Consider the following 26397-nt stretch of genomic DNA (forward strand, 5'->3'; position numbering starts at 1 on the left):
CTTTTTTCTCTGTTCAATTTTGGGAAAATTTCTAAATGTTCAGCCTGCTTTAAAAATAGCTGTTCCAATTCAATTTTATGTCATTATATCTTTGATACTTGATATGATTCAGTTATATTAAATAAAGCTCCAAAACCAAATCAATTTCACATGGTTCTATTTTAACAAATATTTTGATAGAAAAGTACAAAATTGCCATTGCATCCTAACAGTTCTTCAACAAATTTCCTTTGTAAAGTGTAATAGAAGTTAGGTGTTATAGTCTTGAGGTTTAAAGCAGCTTCAACACCTCTGAGGTTTAAAGCAGGTGTCAATACATTGTGGCCCATGCGCTGAATCTGACTGCTGTCTGCTTTTATAATAAAAGTTTTATTGCAACACAGACATGTCCATTAATTTAATTTTTATCTATTACCATTTTTTGTGCTACCCTAACTACAATGACAAAATTGAGTAGTTGTAATAGAGATCATGTTGCCTACAAAGCCAAAAAATATTTAATATCCTGTCCTTTACAAAAAGTTGGAGGACTATTGCTTATACAAATAAAATGTATTCATTGCTCATGTTTCATGACAAACATAGGTTGGCTGAGAAATATTATGTTCCTTAGTTGTCAGGAATGAGTAAGTTGCCATCCTTTTATGATGCCAACAGTCATTTACCAATGAAAAAGAGAGCATGAAAAGTTGGGTACCAACTCTGAAATGCATCTCTTCTACTTGCTTTTTGTCAGCCAAAGTTACTCATGCGATTCTGACTAATTGCAGGATGGTGAAGAGTAACCTGTGATATGCAAGTGTAGCCTGTGAAGAACTGGAAATAGCTGTGGTACACTCTTAAATAAAATCTCCCTTTCAACATGGAAATATAAAATCCAACTTAACCTAATCATCCAAATGCACAATTTCACCTTGAAAGACTTCAGAAAAACAATAACAATTATTTTTAAAGCAGCTAGTATATGATCAGGTGGTATTATTATTAAAAAGATTTTGGAAAAGATTGTATTTCTATCACTGGCTGAAGTCCATGAAGAAAAAAAAAAAAAAAAAACTTGTTTATCAAGCAATAAGTTGTCTCTAAGAAGAAAAAACATGTAGTATTTTAAAGAATCAACATGTCCATAATAAACATCTGACCAATGTTCTTTTTTTAAAAAAATTTCAGGGTCAGGTGCAGTGGCTCACACCTGTAATCCCAGTACTTTGGGAGGCCAAGGTAGGTGGATCACCTGAGGTCAGGAGTTTGAGACCAGCCTGGTCAACACAGTGAAACTCCATCACTACTGAAAATACAAACACCAGCTGGGCATGGTGGCACACACTTGTATTCCCACCTACTCAGGAGGCTGAGGCAAGAGAATTGCAGTGGAAGGTGGAGGTTGCAGTGAGTCAAAATCTCACCACTACACTCCCATCTGGGCAACAGAGTGAGACTGCCTTGAAAAAATAAAATAAAATAAAATTTCAACAACATAAAAGAGCTTCAGCTTTTTGCCTTAAGCATTGAGATATTATGGCAATTTAACTACTCACAGGGTCAGTTTAGAAAGTAGTGTCTCCTTTCTGTGGACTCTTAGAACATTATTACTACAGTTTATTAAGGACAACTAAGGCTATGTTTCATTAACTCAAAAACAGGCAGAAAATACGACTATAAGAGAATTGCTTCCCCTCTCCCAGCAAACATACTCAGATTTCCTTTACCACAGAAACAAAACCACATTTGTTTTCCTGTAACCTCCCTGCATAGGGTCTATAGGTCTCTACTCACATTGCTCCCTCACCATCAGAGTCTTTGAAATAGTAATTTACATAACTGCACAATCCCAGGATCTTTCTCAGTACTGATTCTTTTTAGAAATATTTTACCTTGAAAATGCCTCTTTTGACGGCTTCTATTGATTCAACATTTTCTTCCTTTCTTCTACTTCAAAATATCCCTTTTCTATATCCTGCATTGTTCTTTATATGATAAAATTACTAAGATGTTATTTGCTAAATTTCAACTAATAAATCAATTATTAGTTCTTATTTTTATTTTTGGCAACTCTGTTCTCTTTTAGGCAGCTATAATCTCTATGTAGCTGAGTCCTAAATGTACAACATCAGCCCATGCTCCATTCCCAAATCCTGCACCTACCAGCACAAGTAGCTGCAAATGAATTCATCCCTTCTTCCCTCAGTTCTATTTTTTGCTGACTTCCTTCTGTGTGCCATGGAAGAACATAAAGCCCTTATTTTTACATCTCCTTCTACATGTAATCTATTGTTAAACCCTGTTTGCTCTAAAACCATAATTTCATGATTTCTTTCCACTGCAAACATCCTTTTCAGACCAACATAGTTGCTTAGCTTCAATGCTGCAATATGTTCCTGACTGGCTTCTCTGCATAGATTCTCTACCACCTCCAGGCTGTCTTCTCTGATACCAGATTAGTTGTTTCAATATGCTTTTGTTTTCAAGTCAAGACCATTCAACTACCAACTGCAGTACAAGTCACCCAACTGAGCATCCAATGCTTTCTTCTACTTTCTCTTACGACCATTTATCTGACACGCATCATGTATTTGAGCTAATCTGAATTACTGTCTTTGAGTTTCCACTTCCTTGCTTTTTCTCAATCTGTCTATACCCCTGGGAATGCCCTCCCTGGTATTATCACCTTATATATGTTCCAAGGCTTCTATCATACCTGCTCCTTTTTGATACTTCCAAGAAAAGGTCTGATATGGTTTGGCTCTGTACCCACACAAATCTCATCTTGAATTGTAGCTCCCACAATTCCCACATGTCATGGAGGGACCTGGTGGGAGGTAATTGAATCATGAGGGCAGATCCCCCATGCAATTCTCATGATAGTAAATTCTCATGAGATCTGATGGTTTTACAAGGGGCTTCTCCTTCACTCAGTTTTCATTCCTGTTTCCCTTCCTGATGCCAAGTGAAGAAGGATGTATTTGCTTCCCTTTCTGCCATGATAGTAAGTTTCCTGAGGCCTCCCCAGCCATGTTGAACTGAGTCAATTAAACCTCTTTCCTTTATAAATTACCCAGTCTTGGGTATGTCTTTATTAGCAGCATGAAAATGGACTAATACAGAGTCTCTACTTGCTTATCCTCAGGTCTCTCTCCTATCTTTCTCTGCCCTGATCTGTCCCAGGGTGCTGCATTATCTTACTGACTAAGCTATCTAGCTTCTCAAATTGAGCTGACTTCACATTTGGATTGACCAATGGGACCTAATGGGACCAAGCAGTAAGAGATCAGAGGGCGGGAGGAGAAAGAGCTGGAGGTAACTCTCCATCTCTTATTGTTCTAAGCCATTTCTTCTAGAAGCGTCTGCTTTTCTTCACAGTTATGACTACTGTGGGCAGCACTCTTGTATGTCTCTTTCCCTTACCGGGTTTCATGCACACTGTTTCCTCTCTTGGCTTCTGTAAGGCTAAGGTTTCTAACAGCTTTCTTTAATTGCTGGTCTCATCAAGCTCATCTCATGTTATCGCCCTTGAACCTATCCACAACTCTGTAAATAGTTCCTTCATTAATGTTTCCTGAATCATCTAAATTGGATTTCGTTCCCTGCAGGCAGCATTATTGATAGGAAGGAGTGGCTTTACCCACTTATCAGCTCACAAAGGCAATTTGCTCTTGTTTTTGTGATTTGTGTCCAATTCTGCATAACATTTCAGTTAAATGTATGTGCATTCTATGTCTCCTACTTAACTGTAAGTAATTTCAGGTTAAATATTTGTCTTTGAGGACTCCAGAAAATCAAAGCACCGGCTGGCTTATGTGGAGATGCAATAAGTACTTGTTGAATTGAGTGTATTAAATAGCAGTAAATCATGTCAAAGAACATGTAGCACAATAAACAGGGCAAGAAAGGAATGCTAAGAATCATTTTCCTGGACAAACGCCTATTTTTGAGATTATAGCACCCTCAGCCTATGGCTACACCCCATCTTCCCCATCTCTTTCCACTTCTGCCTCTCTTTCTGTGACTGTAATGTGTAAATTAGTCTTTCCTGTCCTTATGTGACTTCTCTGTGGCAGATGGCATTGATAGTTTTTTTTTTTTGTTTTTTTTTTTTTCATTTTTGAACAAAAAACAAACTGGTTGTGAGAAGCTGGGAGGTAGGGAATAGGGAGATATTGTTCAAAGGTTACAAACATTTAGTTAAAAGAGGAATATATTCTAGAGATCTAACGTACAGCATAGTGACTATAATTAGTAATTATCTATTATATATTTGAAATTTGCTGAGAATAGATGTTAAGTATTTTCACCACACACACACATGCATGCACAAATGATAACTATGTAACAGGATGGATGTGTTAATTAGCTTGGTTGTGGTAATTGTTTCACAATATATATTGATGTCAAATCATCACTTTGTATACCTTAAATCAAGATAACTTTTGTCAATTCCTCCTCAATAAAGTTGGAATATTTATTTTAAAACTCCATTCTCTTGGCTTGTGGGATACAACTCTTTCTTCTTTCTCAAATGTTGCTTGTGCCTCTTGTTTAGTGACTCTTAACTTTAGCTATATTGCAGTGATTTTTAGTCTTCTCTCCTCATCTTACATATCTCTCTTCTACAGTCTTATGTTCTTATTTGCTTCAAATACTGAATCTATCCTTACAACCTTTATATTTTTTGCTTGCAGTCAAGGGTTTCTACTTAGTTCTAAGGACTAGTTCCAGAGGTTTCTGAAAGCAATTAGTCTGGTGGGAAAGGGTGGGGATAGAGGTTCCCCTGACACATCCGCAAGTAAAGACAAAGAGCAAGTTTAGGGGCTGTGAAGGTCTCATTTGTATTTTCATTCTTTCTTTATCAGCATTTACACATTGGCTGCTCTTATGGAATTTCAAATCTAGAGTGGCAGGCAGGGAAGAAGTAATCTCATGTGCAATGAGAGTTAACTAAGGGTGCAGGTTGGTAAGAGGGCATTTGTGTGTGTGTGTGTGTGTGTGTGTGTGTGTGTGTGTATTAAGGAGAGTCTGGCTCAGTCATCCAGGCTGGAGTGCAGTGGTATGATCATGTCTCACTGCAGCCTGGAACTAAAGCAATCCTCCTATCTTTGCCTCTCAAAGTGCTGGACTACAAGCTCCTGCCACCATGCCCAGCCTCTTGTGAACTTTAAACAGTCCTGGGCCACAGGAACATAAAGCTCCAAGGAAGAATCCCATTCGGTCCCTCAAAGGGATTTACTTAAGACTTTGGAGTTGATTAACTTTGTTGAACATTAAAAACTAAAGAGAAAGCACATCTCACTAGGAAAGGGGAATGTTAGAGAGAAATAAGGGAATCTTGCAGAAAGAACCTGTATTTTATGGCAAATCATGAAAAGAATGAGGTACTGCTTGGAGAGTGTGAAGAGAATGAATAGATCTATGTAAATAAAAATGAAAAATTGGATTGAAAGATACTGCAAACTCAGCATTTGTTAAAAATTCACAGTAAGAGACTTCTCACCCCAAGCCAGCTCTGTGCCCTTCCATGAAACACCCCTCCCTCCACAGAGCCAAGTTGATAGTAGTAACTTAAAAGCCTGGATGCCTAGTGATCTGCTAAGGAGAACAAAAATGAACAATTTTTTTTTTATTTTGTATTTATATGTGACTCCTAACACCCATCTCCCAACACAGTATTAATGAACTCAGAGAAATAAAAAGATACCATTTACTAACTCCCCTGGAACAGTCCATGAAGTACTGCTATTAGATTTGTTTATTTGCTTGATTTTAAAGTTTTAATTTTCTTCTCATGAAATCTTCAAATATTAAGGAAGCAAGGGACTAAAATACAGGGCTGGAGGATGAGCATCTTTCAGAGATTTGGGAAAAAATAGCTATCGTATTTAGAATTCCACTTTCATGTAATTCAAGATAAAGCGGGGAAGTTGGGAAGGGTTGCCTGTCTCTAACATCCACAGGGAGCCCCTGTTGGCATAAATGGTAAACAGCCCTCTTCGGCACAGCCCTTCAGGAGGGGAGGAATATAGGTAATTCAGAAAGAATATGCAGAGTCTGCTAGTATCCTGTGTTCTTGGAAGTCACAAAATCAGAGTAACTGAGGAAAGATGAGCCTTGAAGATAAAGGGAAGCAACAGCTGTTCACGTTTCTGAATGTTTTGTCAACATCCAGGAAAAGAACCATTAGCACATAGTATAGAGAGGCTGCTGTCTCTTTTACGCTGGAGATTATATTTCTCTTCATGGATCCCAAGATAACACTTAGCTCTTTTCACACAGATGTTACACTGATGATTCATACTGAGTAATCAATGAAGACACTACATCTCTCTAACCATTAACACTGCTCAAGTCATGTGAACTATCGGCTTTTTGAACCCAAAGGTTGTATTTTTCCATTACTCCCATTCAGTTTTGGCTTCTTAGGTTTATCAATTTCTTTTACAACACTCTTTGAATCTGGATCGGATGTCTTATATATTTGTCATGATGGTTGTACATAGTTGTATGACTAGGAGTGATAATTTGGAAAAAGAAAGATTGTGAAAGAAGAAAGTAAGTTCAAGATAAGAGTAAGTTTTCTATTTATACATCATAGCCATGAACATAGAAGTTAAAAATACAGAAGACAAAATAGAAGACTGATCTATCCCCTAACTATGTCACCCTAACGAATTCACTGCCCTAATGCCTCTGAGTTTTCTCATTTATAAGCTAAGGATAACCTTTAAAAATGCAGATTTTATGGATCTTTGATTTTGTTGTTGTTGTTATTGTTGATCTGTTTTTTTTTCCTAAGAGCATTAGCTAAAGTGTTGACATACATAAAATATATTTGAGGAAAAACGTACATTATCTCTTTTGGACCAAAGAACAGCCTTCCAGACTGCTATTTGAACACCAAAATACTTTTAAAGGAAATTTCTTGATGTATATTTCACAGAACACTACTTCTAAAGGCTTTGTGTAAAAGGGTCTGTTGTCAATTTATAGTTGCTTTGAGAAATATGATACATACTACTCACCCCTGGCCACTTAAAGAGCTCGATGGCAAATTTTTAAGCTGAAAGATTTAAGAAATCCTACCCTAAGGAAAACTGATTTTGTTTGACCTATCATTTAAAAGTGATAGAAAATAGAAGGGATTTTTTTGCAATAATACCCATTAATATCTCACAAATCAAATTTAGCTTTTGAGAAACATTGCCTTATGACTATTTATTTATGTGACCAAGAAATAACCCTACATTTGGTCTATATGGAGTGAAGAAATAGCCAAATTGCATAATGGTTTGAAATTCAACAATATAAAATATAAATGATTTGGAAAATATACTATACTTCTTATGAAAATTTTGGCACAGTCAGAGTATATGTTCTTTGGAAGATTTGCAAATGAAAAATAAATTTTAAGACTTTATATTGTTGCGGTATGAAATAAGAGAAAAAAATGATGTGAAATATTGCACAATTTTAATATGGGGAAACAACCACAATAACCAGTACACTTAGTTCACAGTAGATACTTTAGTTAGAGCTGAGAAGCACTGATACTCTAAACTTGCCATGTTAGTCACCACAAGGATAACATTAAGACCTGCCACTATGCGACCGTCAGTAGAAAAATACATGCATTACTCTGAGAAAGGTAATGCCCTGAGTGATTGCGCAGCATTCTTGGAGAGTATCTGCTGGAACTCCTGAGAGCCACCCAACAGATGTGCTGTAACATCCGAGAAGAGTGGTCCATGATGACCTGAAAAAGCTGGAGGTGATGTGGCCTCCCTAGATGTCATACTGATTCACAGGGACAGTTCATGCAGAGAGAGTCTAGCTCCATGGACCTGAATCACTTTTGAAATAATATTCTGTTCTTTTGGAATGAGAGTAACATTATCAGAGATGATCTGTACCTCCATTGCTACCATCCTGGAAATCTGACAGTGGTCAGATTTCCCACAGGCCATGTCCAGAGCCACCTTCCTCATGTCTGTTTCCAGGAATCTTGGTCCTCAACACTCCACTCTTCATAAAGCAGCCACTGTGACCTTTTAAATATAGTGACCCAGTCATACTACTTTCCAGTCAAAATCTTTCTTCTGGCTTTCATGTCACTTAGAAACTAGTGACCTATGAAGAACTAGCATGATCCAGCCTGAATAGCTCTCAAACTTCACCTCAGCATACTTCCTTCCTTTCTGCTCCTTGAATGCTCAAGTTCACTCCTGCCTTGAAGCTTTTTGTACTTGCTCTTACTTGTGCTAGGCAATACTGTTTCCTCTCATCACTAAAGTCACAACCTGTGTCTTCAAAATGTCTTCTCCGACCGCCTTGTTTAGAGCAGTACCAGATATTTTCTGTAACTATATCCGTTTTATGTTTGTCTTTCAGCACCAATAATTTCTAAATCTGTCTTACTTACTACTTGTTTGTTAGCTTTCTTTCCACACCACAAGAATGTTACGTGCTCAAAATGCAGGAAAATTGTCTGCATTCTTTCATTATTTTATTCTTGCAACACTTAATTTTCTCTGCCACATAGTAAATGCACAAGAAACACTTGACAGTACAGCACCACAGAAGGCCAGAAGAAAAAGGGGAAAGGGCAAACAGGGAGGGAGGTAAAGGGGAAGGGAATTAAAAGGAAAGAACAGAGGAGAAAACAAACTAGGAAAGAAGGGGATTAAAATAGAAGGGCAGTAGGTAGAACTACTGCTGAATAGTATGAATTAACTGAGTAACAGAAGTCAAGATAACATTTTGGAAAAAAATGCATCATTTCTTCCTTCCTTCGGTCATTCCTTTATCATTTACATGCTTACTAATGAACAGGTACAATGCTGAGAGGTTAAAGCATGGAGAGGATAAGCCTCATACTCCCAGTCAAGCAGCTTGCTTGCTCACAGAGAGAAGAAAAAGTGAGTGTCAGAGTGCTGGTGTTGCTAAGACAGAAACATGAAAGGGTGGCTGTGGAACTTAGAAGCCACTGCTCAGATACAGAGGAAGCCAGGGCAGAATTGGAACAGTGGCATCCTGATGAACAAGCAGAAATTAGCTAAGTGAAACAAAACAGCAGCCTATTCTATATAGAGAGCTAAAAGGGAGAGAAGTAGAGAGCTTAGAAAATCATCACGGTTAATTATGAGATCATGAAATACGTGAGGGTGTGAAGCCGAAGACTGAGTATGAGCAGTTAGAGAGTGTGCACTAGAAGTTAGGAAAACAAATAATCCATTTCAAGATGTGGAGCTGTAACTAAATGAATGCTTACAGTGGAATTACTAAGAGGTGAGATTATTTTCAACCATTTTTGAGGCATAATTGATACACCAAGAACACTGCACATATTCAATTTGTACAATTTAATGAGTTTGGACATATGCATATACTTGTTATACTATCACCATAATAAAGGTAATAAACATAACCATTACCTCCAAAGGTTTTCTGGTTTCTGTGTGTGTGTGCATTTTTTTTTTTCATTTTTATTCTTGGTTTTGTGTTAAGAACACTTAATGACTAATCTACCCTTTTAGCAAATTTGTAAGTGCATAATGCTGTATTAGGAAGTACAGGTACTCTGTTGTACAGCAGATCTCTAGAATGTATTTGTCCTGAATAACTGAAATTTCTTGCCTATTGCGGCCACCAGGTAAATGCGAAGGCTCTCATCATTACTAGTCACCAGGGAAATGCAAGTCAAAACTACAATGAGCTGTCACCTCATGCTTGCTAGGATGGTTACTCTCAAAAACGGTGGGAATTTTTAAAGACTTCAAGTAAGTGAATTTAAGTCTTGTAAACATCCTCAGGAAGGTCTTCTTATATATTATTTTAGACAAATATTAGTGCCTTAATATATGCCTCTATAGTTTCCTCCCTTTACAGTCAAGCTCATTTCCAGATTTAATAACATGTTTTTGTTCCTGGTAGGCCCAATTGCTTCAGCCAGTATCATCATCATTTTCTTACCACCTCAGCACCAGCAGGTGTGGAATAGTGAACAGAGAAGTGGAACTTAGTTGGAAAATATGGATTCACATACAGCATCTACTTCATATTAGCCATGTGACATTGGGCTATTTTGCCACTTTAAGCTTCAGTTTGTTTATCTATAATACAAGATCCATAAGGCATACCTGCAAGCCTGTGGCAGGGATGAAACAATGTATTTGTGAAAATGCCTTGATAACCACACATTGAAAATATGATAAATGTCACAGAAAGACAAACATCACATGTTCTCACATATTTGTGGGAACTAAAAGTCAAAACAATGAGCATATCGATACAGAGAGTAGAATGATTACCAGAGGCTGGGAAGGGTAGTCAGGTGTGGGTGAAGATAGTTAATGGAATACAAAAAAAAAAAAAAATAGAAAAAATGAATAAGACCTATTTGGTAGCACAGCAGAGTAACTACAATCAATAACTTAATTGTACACTTTTAAATAAAGAATGTAATTGGGTTTTTTACAACTCAAAGGATAAATGCTTGATGGATGGATACCCCATTCTCCATGATATGCTTATTTCACATTGTGTGCCTGTATCAAGACATCTCATGTACCTCATAAATATATATGCCTACTATGTGTTCCCACAAAAATTTAAAAAACTGAAGAAAAGGAAAGATAATGTGATAAATGGTGGAAACCTTGGGAACTGTGAGCCTTGTTTATAGAGGTAATCTCAGCCTTGGTGCTCTGTCTGACGCTGAAGAAAAAGCTGAGGAACTGAAATGGACTGCTTTTTCAATCTGCACTGATACACAAACTGTTTTGGCACATACATACCCTTTGCAATAATACATTAAATCAGCAGCCTCCTTTCTCAGTTCCAATGGGAAAAGGCTTTATTCTGCCCCAGGAATGCCTTCTTTATAGTCTAGCACCTTACTTTTCTTGCACATAATTTTCAGGAAACTCTGACTCATCATTGAATATATCAATGTACCTGAAGGGTGGTCAGCCAATTCACCTTCATAATAACTAAGAAAATATTCAGGGTGACTGCAAGATCCAGAAAAACATTTGTGTCACCAAAAGACACATGTAGATGTTAGTCATGTTCAGATAAACTCTACAATGTTCACAGGGTAGAGAAAAAAAGGTGATTCATAATAAAAATTAATTTCTGGTAGCAAATGCATATCACCTTTTGCTGTGATTACTATTAAATATCTGCCAGTAAATAATTATTGAAAAAAATAGATAATGCATAATTCCAGTAAGCTTTGATGGAATAAAGTCTATGTAATGAAATCTATGTAATTATTCCTAAGGACTACCATTGTAATGAATCAGCTTTCAAAAGAGCTGGGATAGACTTATTAGAGAGCAGTTGGAGAGAGTTTGATGAAATATTAGTTTTTTCTCCCCAATAGTTTTGTACTCTGCTTTTTGTCACAAAAGAGGTGCTGGCTGGTAAAAATAATAAGGATAATAATATACAACATATATTAAACTTATGACTTCAGAGTTCATCTTCTTAACCACAAGTTTCTACTACCTTCAAGGCGATGTGCCAATAAATTTATGCATATTTTGGCAGAGGCTAACTGAAAACGTCTTGATTCAGGCATACCTAAAAGTCCTCAAATATTAAAAGTGAGCAGTTAGTGGGAAAATGTTTGTGAGTAGGTCAGCTTTGATTTGTTCTTCAAGTCATTCCATGGAAGTGGTCAGCTGTCAGTGTCCTATGCCTGACATAAGCTCTTTGTTTTATGATGACAGAAGAAAACAAATGACATGAAGTGTTATTTTGATTGTTTTGTGGCTTAAAAACACAGATAGATTGCTAGATATTGTTAAATATCTAATTGTTAGATAGAAAGATACAGTTAGACATCTTCAGTAAGATCTATCAAAATTTTGGCACTCAAAAAACTGAAATAAAAAGTTAAAACAAAAGATTATCTGAGGTTGGATTGTAGAAAAAAATAATGTGCTTCAGTTTATAAATAATATTATTACAAAAGCTAGGTTCTACCATAATGTTTAGTTTGTAGATGAACTGCATGGTTCAATGTCAAGCTAGAAAACAGAAATATCCCATAATAATTTATAAGTTCGTAGGGCTCTGGCAAAACATGAAACTTTATGTTTCTTAATTAACCTTGAGTTTATTTTATGTATGAAAATTATGAGGAACTGTAACTAGACCCCAGTAAACATATAATTCACCCAATGTCATTGATACATCCCTTTCTGGCCCTTAAAAAAAAAACCATTAACTTTCTAAAACCGTTAAGGATAGTGACTCTTTTTCCCATTCATGTCCTAAAGTTTGCTTACCACAGAAACCTGAGAAGCTTTCCTCAGTGGGTTTATAACAGCTCCTACTCTACATCCAGGCTGAAAATATCAGGCCTAATTTTTCTTGCATATGAACTATTTGCCAATTATTATTATTGCTTCCTTTGTATTTAGTCTCCCTGCTTTCACTAATTTGGCAAATTTCCATTCCAAACAGTCTTGGATTGTCAGAGACATATGTGGCCTTTTAGAGGTTTGTGGTTGTGCCTAAATTTTCCAGCCTGTCTTGCTTTTGCAATCCTTCATTTTGCTTACTGAATACAAAATAAAAATCAATAAAAATAGTATTTCTAAGGGACAAGCAGAGAGGATTTGATAATTATAGATAATTCAAAAATATCTTCACCTACTGCATTTTTTTCCTTCAAAAACCATGGTAAGCAATTCCATTATTTGGCATTTACTCTAAAAAATGAAAATTTATGTTCATACAAAATTCTCTACGTGAGTGCTTTTAATAGTTGCATTTGTTATAGCTGAAAACTGGGAACAGCCTAAATGTTCTTTGCTAGAAGAATGAATAAATAAACAAACTGATTTGAAGATGATCATGCAGCCAGAGCTTCACCTGTGAGGAAGGTACTTTCCTTCCATTAAGAGGAATAGTAGGAAACTAAGTAATTATCCTGCAATACAAGTTTTGTGCTCAAGGTAGACAACATATGCCAACATTAGCCTCTAGATACAAGACAATTATTTAGAAAAAGAAACAAAGACACTGATAGAGCCTCATTTTAATTTTTTTTAGCAGGGATGGGAGATTCCATAGTCCTCTTCAAAGTCCTTTGTTCACCTTCAACTGCTGGTGAAAACATCCACACCAAAGAAAGCCCACACATTATGGTGAATGACATAATATGCCTAATTTTAGACAGTGCATATAACTATACCAGAATACTTAAAGCCAAAATATTTTTTCTTTAAAAGAACACATCTAAATTATAAACGAATCAAACATTTATAATTTAAATATAAAAATATGCAACCCAGAAATCAGCTGTGTCTCAATATCCTTCTGAGGTTTGCTAAAACTTATCTGAACTTCCTTCCATGGCCTTTGCAAATTTTACAAACTTCTGAAAATTCTTGTCAGAACCCTTGTTTTCACTTCATCCATTCCCTCCATCTTGGTTCTTCCTCAAGGTAGGCTAAAGATAAAGCTTAGTTCCTTTAAGGTTTTGCATTGGAAAAAAAAAATCCCTTCTACTTTAACATTTTGTAACTTCAGTAATTTCACCAGTTTACTTTGGATGGGTCACAAGGAGGGTTCATCTCACCTAATCTATAGCGTTTTCCCATTTTTCTAGATTCGTACTTTACTCTCCATCTTCTGTCATCTTCTCTTTGGGGGTAATAAGCAAGTTGTTTTCTTCTTTCTCTAGCAGGGAAGCTCACTCTAGTCCCAGTGAGTACATAGCTTTCCTAACTTGTTGCTCTAGTAAGAACTTGCACACGAGTGGCCAAGAGACCTGTGAACATCTCATTACATGCATATTGGGTACATATTTGCTTACCATTTATGGTATTCAAAGTATGTGTTTACACTGCATGCATAAAACTAATTCAATACATATTCTTATAAGGAAACAATAGAAGTCCTCAATTATAGTGAGCTAATCTTTTTAATAAACTAGTTTAGTTGGATTTCACAGGGGAGAGCTAGAGATTTAGGCTTCCCAAGTACACAGTAGACAGAGAAACTTGTCACTGGAGTCTTTCATTCATTAAAAATCGTTGGGAAGACAAAGAACAAGTTCATCCATGGCTCCATTACCACTTTCTCCCCAAAATTATATACAAAATATTGCATATGTACATTTTTTGGAGAGAAGATCAATAGTTTTCAGTAAATTCTATGAAGTTCTATGGTCTCAAAAATATTAAGTCTATATAATCATTAAGTATTGTGCAATCATTAACATTATGCTCTAATTATTTAGGTAAGTTTTATTTGCTTTTCCTTCCCAAGCTCTCTTCATTAGAACTCAAGAAAGAATGAAAGAATGAAAGAACAGAAGGACAAAGGAAGGAAATATATGAAGTTGAAGTTAGCAAAATATATGCCTTTTTAACATTTAACTTTAAAGGACATTAATTCTAACATACTAAAAGGTAGATGGTAAATAGAAAAAATTCCAGTTGAGATTCAGGGATTTTTCAACAAGAATTAGTGATTACATATATTATGAATATGTCTTTATAAAGTGGAATGTTACCCCTCACAGAATGACATACACATCAATATATATTGGAAAAAAAGAAGAAAATGACATTCACCTGAAATTGGCCAGACTGATAATCACAGATAAAAACCTATTATATAATTTTCTTGTTCATTTTCTCTGCATGTATTATGTTGGTGCAAAAGTGATTGGGGATTTGCAATTAAAAATGATGGCAAAAATCACAATTATTTTTGCACTAACCTATTTTTTAACAAAATAAGATGATGCAATAAATAATGATTTATAATCTGTCCTTTGATATATCAATAATAGACCTTGGTAATCTTGTAACAGCACTATTATTCTGTGATCTCCATGGGCAATTTTAAACTGATTTCTAAATTTGGGTATTGTTTGACTTTTTTAGCTATTAATAAATAGCATTGAGATGAACATCCTCATAGATAAATCTACATGCACTACTATGATTGCCAAGAGTCCTAGAAATGTAACTGTTGGGTCAAAATGTCTGCAAAGCATATGTCTATGAGTATGTTTGTTTCTAGGTTTCTAAGGGTTATGGTGAACACCAGAGATACCAAATGTCCTCCTCTAGGCATAGGCAGAAAGACCTTGGGTTGTAGGGGAGTCCAGGCCATTCTACTTTCCTTGAAGATCTTACTGAATGTAGCATGGCTTGAGATGATCATGACTGACCTACACTGCTGTGGGAATTACTCCCTTGTTAATGTTTAGATTAATTTCCTTATTATCTGAAAAGAGAATTCGTTGAAGAGAGAACATCTTAAATCAAATGGTAGGTCTTTTTGATTAATTTGCTGGGAAATATTTTAGTGTCAATACTTACTAATCAATGAAAGATGTTTTTCAAGAACATAATGGATATGTTGGAAGGATCTGATTGTCTCTATTTCCTTACTATGTGGCGGAGGGCTACACTGAAACATTTATACACTCTCCCAGCAACTTCTTTCTATAATAACTTGGATAGAGTGAAATAGAATTGTATGACTGTCCATACCTCTTCTCTCCAAAGCCTCCTTTATTTTAAACCACTATCAAGGATGAATAATTATTCTGTAAGTATTTGGAAGTCTGCCTTCTCGACTTGGAAAAGTAGACACATGTCCTTGGGTTAATACATCTCCACCTGTGAACAAAGTCTTCCTCATTATTTTTAATAAGGAAAAATGTTCTAAGGGGGCCTTCCCTTTCCTGTTATGCCACTATGTTCTCCTTTAATGGAAATAATGTAGATAAGCCATGCTCTCCCCCACTCACTCCCATCAAGGAAAGTGATAGGATAAAAAACAAAATCCTCATTTTTCAGTGTAATTTTGCCTGTCTCAGCATTCATTTGACTAAATAACTTCTCTGCTAGTAGTAAATTATTCTGGAATACAATGGCAATCAGTGCCCAGAGCAATATAATTGTTTGGATCAAATGGCTGGGGGAGTACTAAAACAATAATTTCCAGTGCCCTTACTATGGTCATTTCTTACTGTTGCAGTCATTAAAAAAAAAAAAAAATACCACAAACTCAGTGGGTTAAGACAACCGAGACATATTCTCCCATCTGTCTAAAAGCTAGAAGTTTATAATCAAGGTATTGACAGGGCTTCATTCCCTTCAGAATCTCTAAGGGAGGTGCTTCCTTGACTCTTCCAGCTTCTGGTGGCTCCAGGAGTTCCCCGGCTCCATCTTGCCTCCATCTACACGTAGCCTTCTCATTTTCTCTGTGTCTCTTATGCTGTTCATATTTCTGCTGGATTTTCTTTTCTAGGTCCACTCATCACTGAATAAGTCCTCGGTCCTTATCTTACCTCATCCATATAAACTACGATGCTCTCATTTCAAAATCCTTAATCATTTCTGCAAAGATTCTTTTGTGAGCCAAATAAGCTCACATTACAGGTTCTGGGGGTTAGGACATGAACACATATTTTGGAGGGCCACCATTCAACCCACTGCTCTTGCTCACTTGAGGTCTTTAAAGTAAAATGCAATAAATTTATTGACATTGGGCAAAAACAGAATTTCATTTTCCCATTGCATTTTTAGAGAAATGTTATTATTTTCCTGGAATCACTCTACTATTGGCTGAAATATTATGTTAGGACTACTTTAAAAGATACATTTCCAAGAATTTATGATGGCTCCTTAACCCACTAAAGTTGTGTTAAGTCCAGCATTTGGCAACGCCCAAATATTTCAGTGTTATTAATATCTCCTCTGTCAGTCTACACATTCGCCCATTCAAGTAAAATCCAGCAAGGTACTGGCCCACAATGTAAAGGACTGGATTATTTTAAATGATACTTCCGGTTGGAGAGTTCATTTGCTTGCTTATTTTGCTTTCATTTATGCGGATGGCAAGGTCCTGCCACTTAGTGGTGGGTTGGCATTGCTGTATCAAAATCTAGATATCTCATCTTTTGTGACCTCTGACTTTGAAGAAAAGAACAGTTCAGGGAGTTGTAATAATACCTTAGGGAATAACGATCTATTATAATGATCTATTTCAACCACGTATCCAAAACAACACAACATACTAACGCGCGCACATGCGCGCGCGCACACACACACACACACAAACACACACACACACAGTACAGGACTTTAAAGATAAGGATAAATTGTAGAGTAAAAGCACACTTGTTTTTAGTAAAGATTACTTCTAATCTGACATGCTTGCTTGTGATGCCAACTAAATGGCAATGGGCAGTAACTAACTCCCAACTCTCCCTGTTGCTTCATATTTGGCCAAAACTTGTTTTCACCACAACTTCCTGGCTTGCCAGCAATTACAGGAGGAAATACGTCATGTTGTTGAGATAGTTGAATCAATAAATGGCCAGCAGTCATTCTGAGTAGTAGTTGCCCAGTCAGTAACCATCAATTCTGATCACTTCGTATCATAGCCCAACCCTCCTCATTGATTCTTTTCACTGCATTTTAGGGACCGGATTATTTACCTTCGAAAACAACGATGGGGTAGAAGTATGAGTTAAATGGAGAGCACCCTGAGAGCCTTAGGTGCCACCTGCTGGATTTTTTTCCTGCTGTCAACAATATCCTTTTAAATAGTGTTATAAAACATCTTACTTAAGTATTTGGCAGTGGGAATAGCAGGTCTTATTTCCGCACACTTGTAAGAGAAAAAGTGAACTTATGGGTTATGAAGGCAAAAATACTGGTCAAACAATCAAATTAGGATCCCAAATTTTTTTCAGTTAGAGAATTGATGGTGAGCATGATGGAAACTCCTATGGCCAACTACATAACAGAGAGACTAAAGGCACAAATGCTGTTTTCAGAACTGGTGCTCAAACAAACCAAAGAATACATAATAAGATTAATCCTTAGTTACAATGACCGTATAAGATATTGCAGAAACCAGGTAACACTTGAACAATAAGGTGTGAACTGGCACTGCACCTGGAAAAGTGGGATTCAGGGCCTTTCCACTTTTAGACAGGTTTCTTTTTCTGACACTGTACTTTCACATTAGTGTCTATGTTTTTATTAAAATATTAGTGTCTAGTTTTTATTAAAATATTACAGGTGAGTTGGAATCTCACAGAATGAAGTCACTGAAAATTTTTATTTTCTCTATAATTTCAAATGTTGGGCCTTTTTCGAATGCTCAATAAACATTTACTTATTGTAATTTGCTTAAGGAGATGCCTCCAAATTGGTGTTGTTCTTCAACTATAGCCTGGGTTCCTAACTCCTATGACTACAGGGGCAGAGCTGGTAACCAAAATGAATGAAGAGGGCCAGGTGTGGGGAGAGTGAATAAACTGGAAAGCTCAGAGAGAGAAAGCAGGCCAACCATGCCAATTCTTCTGATTGTTTCAGAGGCACCAGAAATCTAAATTGTAGAATCACTCCATTTTGAAATCTTGGTAACTAGCCTTTTAATTTTTTTAGCAAAATCAGCATATGGTCCAGCTCTTGATTCTGATCACATGTTCATAATGTGCCTTCTGTGGCTGAGGTCACTTTATCCCTTATGTTCTCGCTAGGAGTTCATAGAATCTCATAATTAAATAATAAGAGGTACTTAAGGAAATGAATTTTCAAACTGTGAGTGCTTTTCAGATTGTAGATCATGACCCATTTGCGGGTTGTGAACCTTCTTCATAATCAGATTAGCTGGTTTAAAACAAACAAACAACAACAAAATAAACTATATTAGAATAAATGTATTAGCCCAGAATAGAAAACATCAGACAGCATCATAAGTACAGATAAAATAAAGGTAAACATTGTTTTTTAAACTTCAAGTTGGCAAATACATAGGTGTGTACTTCACTATGTGTGTTTAGTGGGTCATGACATAAAATGTTTTAAGGAGACTCATGGTCAAATAAATGTGCATGCTCTGATTTTGCCTAATTCCTGTAAGACAAATAAATGGAAGCCTAGAGAAGTAAAATCATTTTCCAAATCTTGTACAGGTAGAAAGTGGGAAACTTGAAACTCAAGTTAAAATTCAGATTCCCCTTATTTAAAATCTCTTATTACATAGAGCCTTCCTTTGGAAAGAAACTGCAATCAGAGCAGTTGCTTTGCGATCTTTCAGGGAAGGATTTGACATCTCCTGGTAGATTTTAATCTGATCATTTCTCGATTCTTTTCTAGCCTCAAGTTTCTCTTCCAAGACCTAATTATCTGATTGTAATTTTTTACTAAGAGAACGAAGAATTAAGGAGATTCTCCACATATTTTCCCATTGCAGATACTTACCCCCATGCATCTGCACTCCCAAAATAGGTGTTTCTACAGCTGTCGTACTCTTGCTCCTAATACCCACCCTTCTCTATGCATTAAAGCCCACATCCTTTGCTTCTCAGTAATTCCTCTACTAAAACCGTGCCAGTATCTCCTGCATCATGATACCTGCCTTTACTGGATCAAACACATCAATACATAAGAATACTCTAATATTTCCCAATATGCTCCCAAAACACAACTTATTTATTCTACATCTCCTCCACCATGATGTCATTTCCCCCTTTCCAGCAAAATTCTGTGAATAATTTTTCTACACAATTCCTAAATTTTTCTTCTACTTTTCTAAAAATCACAGTTCAATCAAGTTTCTACCTCTGTCTTCCACTTCTCCCCAGCAGCCCTTGTTCTGGTCACAAAATAACTTTCCTTTGATATGTTTGATGGGCCAACCTCAGTCCTTATCTTACCCCACTGGCAGCAACTCTTAACACAGTTGATCACAGCCTCTTCCTTGAAGCATCTCATGCACCTGGACTCCAGGAGATGACTTTCTCTTTTTTCTCTTCCTGCCTCACAAGAGGCTCCTCTTCAGCGACCTTCCCTGATAACCTCACATTTTACAGGCTGCTAAATGTTGGGTTCCTAAGCTCAGTTCTCACATGTCTTCTATTTTCAACCCAGACTCACTCCCTTGATAATCTCAACATCTCAACAAAAGCATTCTCTCGGCATTAAACATTATTTCCAGGCTGACAGCTCCCAAACTGATATCCTCAATTGGACCCCCAGAGCCCTTTCACTCAACTGTCTATTCAACATCTGCACTAGGATGAGGGACGAAACATGTCAAATTCTTTTCTCCAAAACTGAGATGCTGATCTTTCCCCAGTCACTATCCCGACTGGCTCCTCAACATGCTACGCATTTTGGCTTTCCCCATGTATGTTAGTGGCTTTCTTTCTGTTGTTTTGGCTCAAGGCTTTGTGGAATCATCTTTGCCGCTGTTTTACTTTCATGTTTTGCATCCTCTCCCTCAGTAAATACTGTAAACCTGACCTAAAACATGTGTTTAGAATCCAATCACTTCATTTCAAATTTAAAGTTTGCACTCTGGTCTGAGCAATCATCATCTCTCTCCAGGCTTTTTGTAGGAGTTGTGTAATTAGTCTCTGTTCAGTTTTTCCTCTCATACAATCAATTCTTAACACATCAGTCTATCAGATAACGCCCACATAAGGCTCAAATTTCTACCATGGCTCTCCCTCTTATCAGTCAAAACTCAAGTCCTTATCATAGCTGCTAAGGCCCCATGTGAACTGCATCTTGACTGTTTCTCTGACTCCATCTCCTTTCATATTCCCTTTGCTCAAGCACTCAAACCACATTTTACTCCTTGCTACTCCTTGAATATTCTAGGCACATTCACACTCAGGGCCTTTGCACCTGCTGATCTCTCTGCCTAGTGGTTCCTCCTCCTGTAAGTCTCATGAATCACTTTACTTGCTTCCTGTCTGACTAAAATATCACCCTACCAGTGAGATCTGCCTTGGTCATGAAACCCACATTCCTCCTTTATCTTGCTTTATTTCTTCCCAGACACTTATCACTTGATATAGTATATGTTTATTCTTTTACTATATCTATAAATACACACACACACACACATATATATATATATGTGTGTGTGTGTGTGTGTGTGTGTACACATATATACACATTTATGTGTGTGTGCATATACATTTTCCATACCACTGGCATGCAAGCTCCTTGTAAATAGGGATGTCAATTATTTCACTAATCTTTAGTACTGAGATGGGTACTAAAAAAGAACATGGTATATAGTAGATGTTCAATTAAGAGCTGTTCAAAGAAAGAAAGAAAGAAAGACAAAAGAATGAATGAATGCCATTAGGGCATAATAACAATAATAATTATGATGATGGTGATAATAAACAACCATAATAAAATCTCAAAGCACTCGTAAAACCAATCAAAACATTTGCATATGCAATACCTTATTTTTGCCTTACTGCAAGTCTTTATGGTTGATACATATTATGTTTCCTGTTTACAGAGGAATAAAGTAAGGCTCAAAATGCCCAAAGTGCCATAGCTAGTAAACAGAAAAATCAAAACTGACACTCATATGACTCTAATTCCAGTTCTCATTTCCCCATGAAATATTCCGTGCATATATCCCTCTGTGTCAGACACAGAAATGTGCCACTGAGACTCCTCAAGAAATACCTTGCTGCTCAGCTTCAAGAGTGAGGTTTGCTAATGGCCTCAGCTATTAACCCTAGCATGACTCCCGTCAGCTTTTGAGATTAAGTCAAGGTATTTTGGTGGCCCCTAACTGAGTGAGGTACTGGCACCTACCTTGCCTAACCATCTCTTCCTGACACAAGATGATTCTAAGGGACGGTCCTTGCTGCAGAGCTCTCCATTGGCCTGGCAGAGGCTTTGTCAGTCCTAAAGCACAGTCTAATGCCCCATTCACCCCAACCTTCTTCCTCTCTTTTCCTTTCACAGGTTCTTGCCAAGAGACCTTTTTGCATTACTATCTATATTTTGGCTTTCACCCTCCAGAAAATCCAAACCAGCAATGGATGATACACGAAGCACACTAGAAATGGCCCTGGATGAAAAGCAAGTAAAAGCAAGGCACCTCACATGATTTGTATCACTATGTATTTCTGAGCTACCCTGCAAGAAAGACATTTCCTCTTCCCTTGCCTTCTGCACTCTATCAGAAGACAAATAAACACAGACAATTGGAACTCTCTCAATGGAAAACCCAGTACTGCTGAGGTTTGAGGAAGGATCTGTGTATTCAAAATCTAACTAAGAGAAGTTGAAGGAATCTTTTTAATAAATTGACTTCCTGCCCTGCATTACAAAAGCAAATGGCACTGTGTGTTCTGACATCAATGAAGTGAGAAAATGCCATGACACAACTCACATATCTCTCAGAAATTTGTGCTAATACTACAAATCCCCTTTCTACTGGAAATGAGGACAGATACACATTGAGCTATCTCAACAGCAAAACAGAGAAAATAATAATAATGTCTGCTAAGTTGTCTGAGAATTAAGTTAGATACATTATCAAGAGTAAAATACTCAATTAATGTTATTTGCTATTATTAATCATTTCTAAAATGCTATTATTAATCATTTCTTTAAAATAAATACAATAAATATTATCTTTAAAAGTCACATTTATTTCTAAGTTTTACTTTTAGTTTTAATAAAACAACTGTGGTGAGCTCTGCAAAAAAATAGTTAAGTATCACTTCTTTTATTTCCTTCAATGTGACTTTCTCTGTTGCTATAAGGAATTTCTTAACCCACATTACCTACCTCAATAGAGTGAATAAAACAATGAATATAAATAAACTGTATAGGAAGAAAAAAGGAAAAATTTGAGGCTAAATATATACATATACAAACATGAATAGTAGCTGATATTCATCTGGATAAAGGATGTCAAAATCACCCATTTTGCAATGCATGATACTAAATTATACTCTTTTACTATAAAGAGCACTTTTGGGAACAATTGTTGAACCTAGAATCAGGTCCGAGATTTAGACAGTAGTAATCTAGCAATATCAGTTTCCTGATTTTGATGGTTATATTGGGGTTTTGTAGGATGACTGCCCATGTTCATAAGAGTTGTACTCTAAAATATGCAGGGGGTGATGGGAATTAGGTAGGCAACGAACTCATTGGCAAACGGTTCAGGAAGAAAAGTTTTTTGAACTGAACTTGCAACAATTCTGTAAGGTTGTAATTGTCTCAAAATAATTTTTAAAAGTTAAAATATTCACCTGGCTGTAGACTTTTACTGGTATGTATGGCTTTTAAGCTACCAGTTTTAAAATATGCATCCTGATTCGACTCAATCAGCAAAGTGTTTCATTGTTATTTTTAATGTTTGTTTTTTTATTTTTTAATTTTTTATTGCATTTTAGGTTTTGGGGTACATGTGAGGAACATGCAAGATTGTTGTGGAATCATCTTTGCTGCTCTTTTACTTGCATGTTTTGCATCCTCTCCCTCAGTACATACTGTAAGGTAAATACCTTACCTTAAATATGTGACCAGAGTCCAATCACCTCATTTCAAATTTAAAGTTTGCACTCTGGTCTGAGCTACCATCATCTCTTTCCTGGCGTTTTGTGGGTGCTGTGTAACTGTTCTCTATGTTCAGTTTTCCTTCTCATACAATCAATACTTAACATACCAACGTAGCACAGAATGCCCAGCTATGCTCAAATTCCTAGCATGGCTTTCCCTCTTACCAATCAAAACCCAAGTCCTTACCATAGCTGCTAAGGCTAGGTGTATATTTTAATATTTAAAATATTTTAATGTTTAAAGTCAACAACTAGGTAAATATTTTAACTTTTAAAAATTATTTTGAAATGATTACAACCTTACAGAAATGTTTCAAGTACAGTCCAAAGAACGTTTCTTCCTAAACCATTTAAACACATCGATTAGCTCTGAAAACAATATAGTAAGTTTGAACACAGTGATTTAGCTGGGAGGCCTATCAAGCTCTGGTTTGATAGGTTAGCCTGTAATTATGATGCAGACACTTAGACATTAGCTGCAACCTGTAGATCAGAAGGAAAAGTTTTGGAGCAATTTTCAGGAGAGCCTAGCTTTCTGCACTGGAAGGTGTCCTGAGTCACTTTTGACTGGGAACCAGGTTAATCAGAGTAAACTTTCTTTTGGAAGATGTACCTAGAAATGTAATTTTACAAAAAGATGTACCCTCTGGCCCAGTTCACTTAGTGGAGGAAGCCAGTGGTATCTAAGGTTAAATACTTCTGGTGCTCTTTCACACCTCAGGCAGGAGAAAATTGCCTCCAGGCCTTAGAAAAAGGTACATGCATTTCTGCTTTACATACTCTGAAGGTATTAGTGGGGAAACAAAAGTTGACAATGCCAGTCACACCCAGTACTCTGCTTTTCCTGGTGACTCCCTTGTACTCTGAGAACATATGATGTGTCAAGTCTGCCTGGGGATGGAGATTCCCTGTACCCTTAATCAAACCACCACCATTTCCTGTCTTTAAAAGGCTGGGCCTTGGATATGGGTGGAATCCTTAACTTCCTAAGAGAAGGAGTAGGCAGGGCAAAACCATGGAGATCATGTGACCGAAATTTCCCATGACCTCTCAAGATCTGATGGATTTGCTTTATCCTGACCCATTCATTCATTAAGTATTCATTGAGGTTCTGTAGTGCTAGGTCATAAAACACAGATTTTGTGACCTATGACAGCTCTTTATAATTCTCTAAACATGAAAGAAGGCACAGTGGGGGCAAACACTGAACTGAGCATTAGTAGAGTTGGATTCAAATCTATTCACTGAATCACAAACCATTTACATTGTGACCTCGGAAAGCTCAATTAACTGCTCTGAGGAGTTAGTATCTTCATTTATATAATGGAGATAATGATAACTACCTTCAATTGTTATTTTGAAGATAAAAACAGACACCATAGCCAAATATATTTCCTTGAAACATAGAAAAACAACATATATTGCAAAATCACCTACATTAGGCAGAGATACATAATTTTCAGTACATTATTAAGTCATACATAATATCTAACCTGCCCTGATAGGGGCAATTTTTAAAACTATAAATTAAAAAAATTAACAACAAAACAAAACAAACAAACATAAAAGGATATGCTGGTAATTTTAAAATTACTGGCTCACAAGAAATAAAAAACAAACAAACAAACTCTGGTTTGTAGAGCTTTCTGATATTAGTGCTGTGAATACTCCAAATATAGCCAGTTTTATGATACTAACATGACATCATTGAAATTGAAGCGAGTTAGGCAGGAATGAAATTAGTTGTTAACATTCAATTTTTGGTAGATTTTTACATACAAATTGAATTTCTGGGGTACTGAAAGAATTAGAAAATGTGACAACCCTGGGCCCATATTCTACTGAGCAGCACATATATTCTGGTAAATGTATGGAATAACAATGGTTAAGTGACTTGCTTTGAGACAGTTTTCATGATGTCTTGATATGGAAGGAAACTGTCTTGAGTCAGTTTTACTTCTTGACTCCTCAATAAAAACCTCCCCTGAGCCAAAGGAGCAAAAAAGTATTGGTTATTTCTCTGAAAAGGAAGGGACAAATAAAAGAGTACAGAATAAATAATGATAACAAGAACAAAATATTATAATAAATGATCCTGTTACACAGCAATTATTAAAATTGCTTATTTCCAACTTAATATTGCAATGTACATTTTAAATAAATGATCCCAGTTTATTCTCTCAATAAAATGAAAGAGATATAGTTATTATTCACATTTTCAAGTGGTGTCATGGGTTGAATTATGTCTCTCCAAAAATATATTTGAAATCCTAATCACTCTCAGAATGAGAGTGTTGTCATGGGTTGAATTATGTCCCTCCAAGATATATGTTGAAGTCCTAACCACTCTCAGAATGAGACCTTTCTTAGGAATATGGTTCTTCCAGAGGTAATCAAAATAAAATGAGTTCATTAGGGTGGACCCTATTCTAATGAGACTAGTGTTCTTATAAATAAGAACTTTGGACACAGAGACAGACATACACAGAAGGAAGATGATATGAAGAAATAATGGAAAAGACGTAGCCATCTGAAAGCCAAGGAATCTTGTGAGACTATCACAAGCTAAGAGAAAGAAATGAAACAGATACATTTCCTAGTGCCTTCAAAGAGGGAAGAGCCCTGCTGGCTCCTTGATTTTGAACTTCTGGCCTCCAGATATCTGTAGACAATATATCTTTGTTGTTCAAGGCCACCCAGTTTACAGTGCTTTGGCATAGCAGTCCTAGGAACCTAATACACAAGTCTCAGGGTAAATCAATGTCCCTAATTCACACAGCTACTAAACTCTCAACTTGGTTCCAACAAGCTTGTTTGTTTTTGTTTTTAGCAAATATCAATGCCCAGATCTCTTGCCCTCCTCTGCTCCACACCCTAGAGGCTGATTTAATTGGAAGGACACCCACAGAGGATTTTGATGGGCAGTCAGCTCTGAGACCCACTGTATGAAGTGGCAGAATAAGGATTCCAGCTCACGTCTGCCTGGTCCCCGGCCCTGTACTGAAATAAAGCAGTGACGTTCA

The 26397-nt window shown here is 36.6% G+C and overlaps 1 protein-coding gene across 4 annotated transcripts in view; it reads right to left on the reverse strand.

Annotated features, from left to right (window-relative positions):
- The window catches only part of GRM7 (glutamate metabotropic receptor 7), an 872629-nt gene that overhangs the window by 746520 nt on the left and 99712 nt on the right, over positions 1-26397 (reverse strand). The gene's annotated exons all lie outside the window — the stretch shown is intronic.

The sequence above is a fragment of the Saimiri boliviensis genome, chromosome 8, assembly GCF_048565385.1.
Source record: "Saimiri boliviensis isolate mSaiBol1 chromosome 8, mSaiBol1.pri, whole genome shotgun sequence".
Taxonomy (NCBI): domain Eukaryota; kingdom Metazoa; phylum Chordata; class Mammalia; order Primates; family Cebidae; genus Saimiri; species Saimiri boliviensis.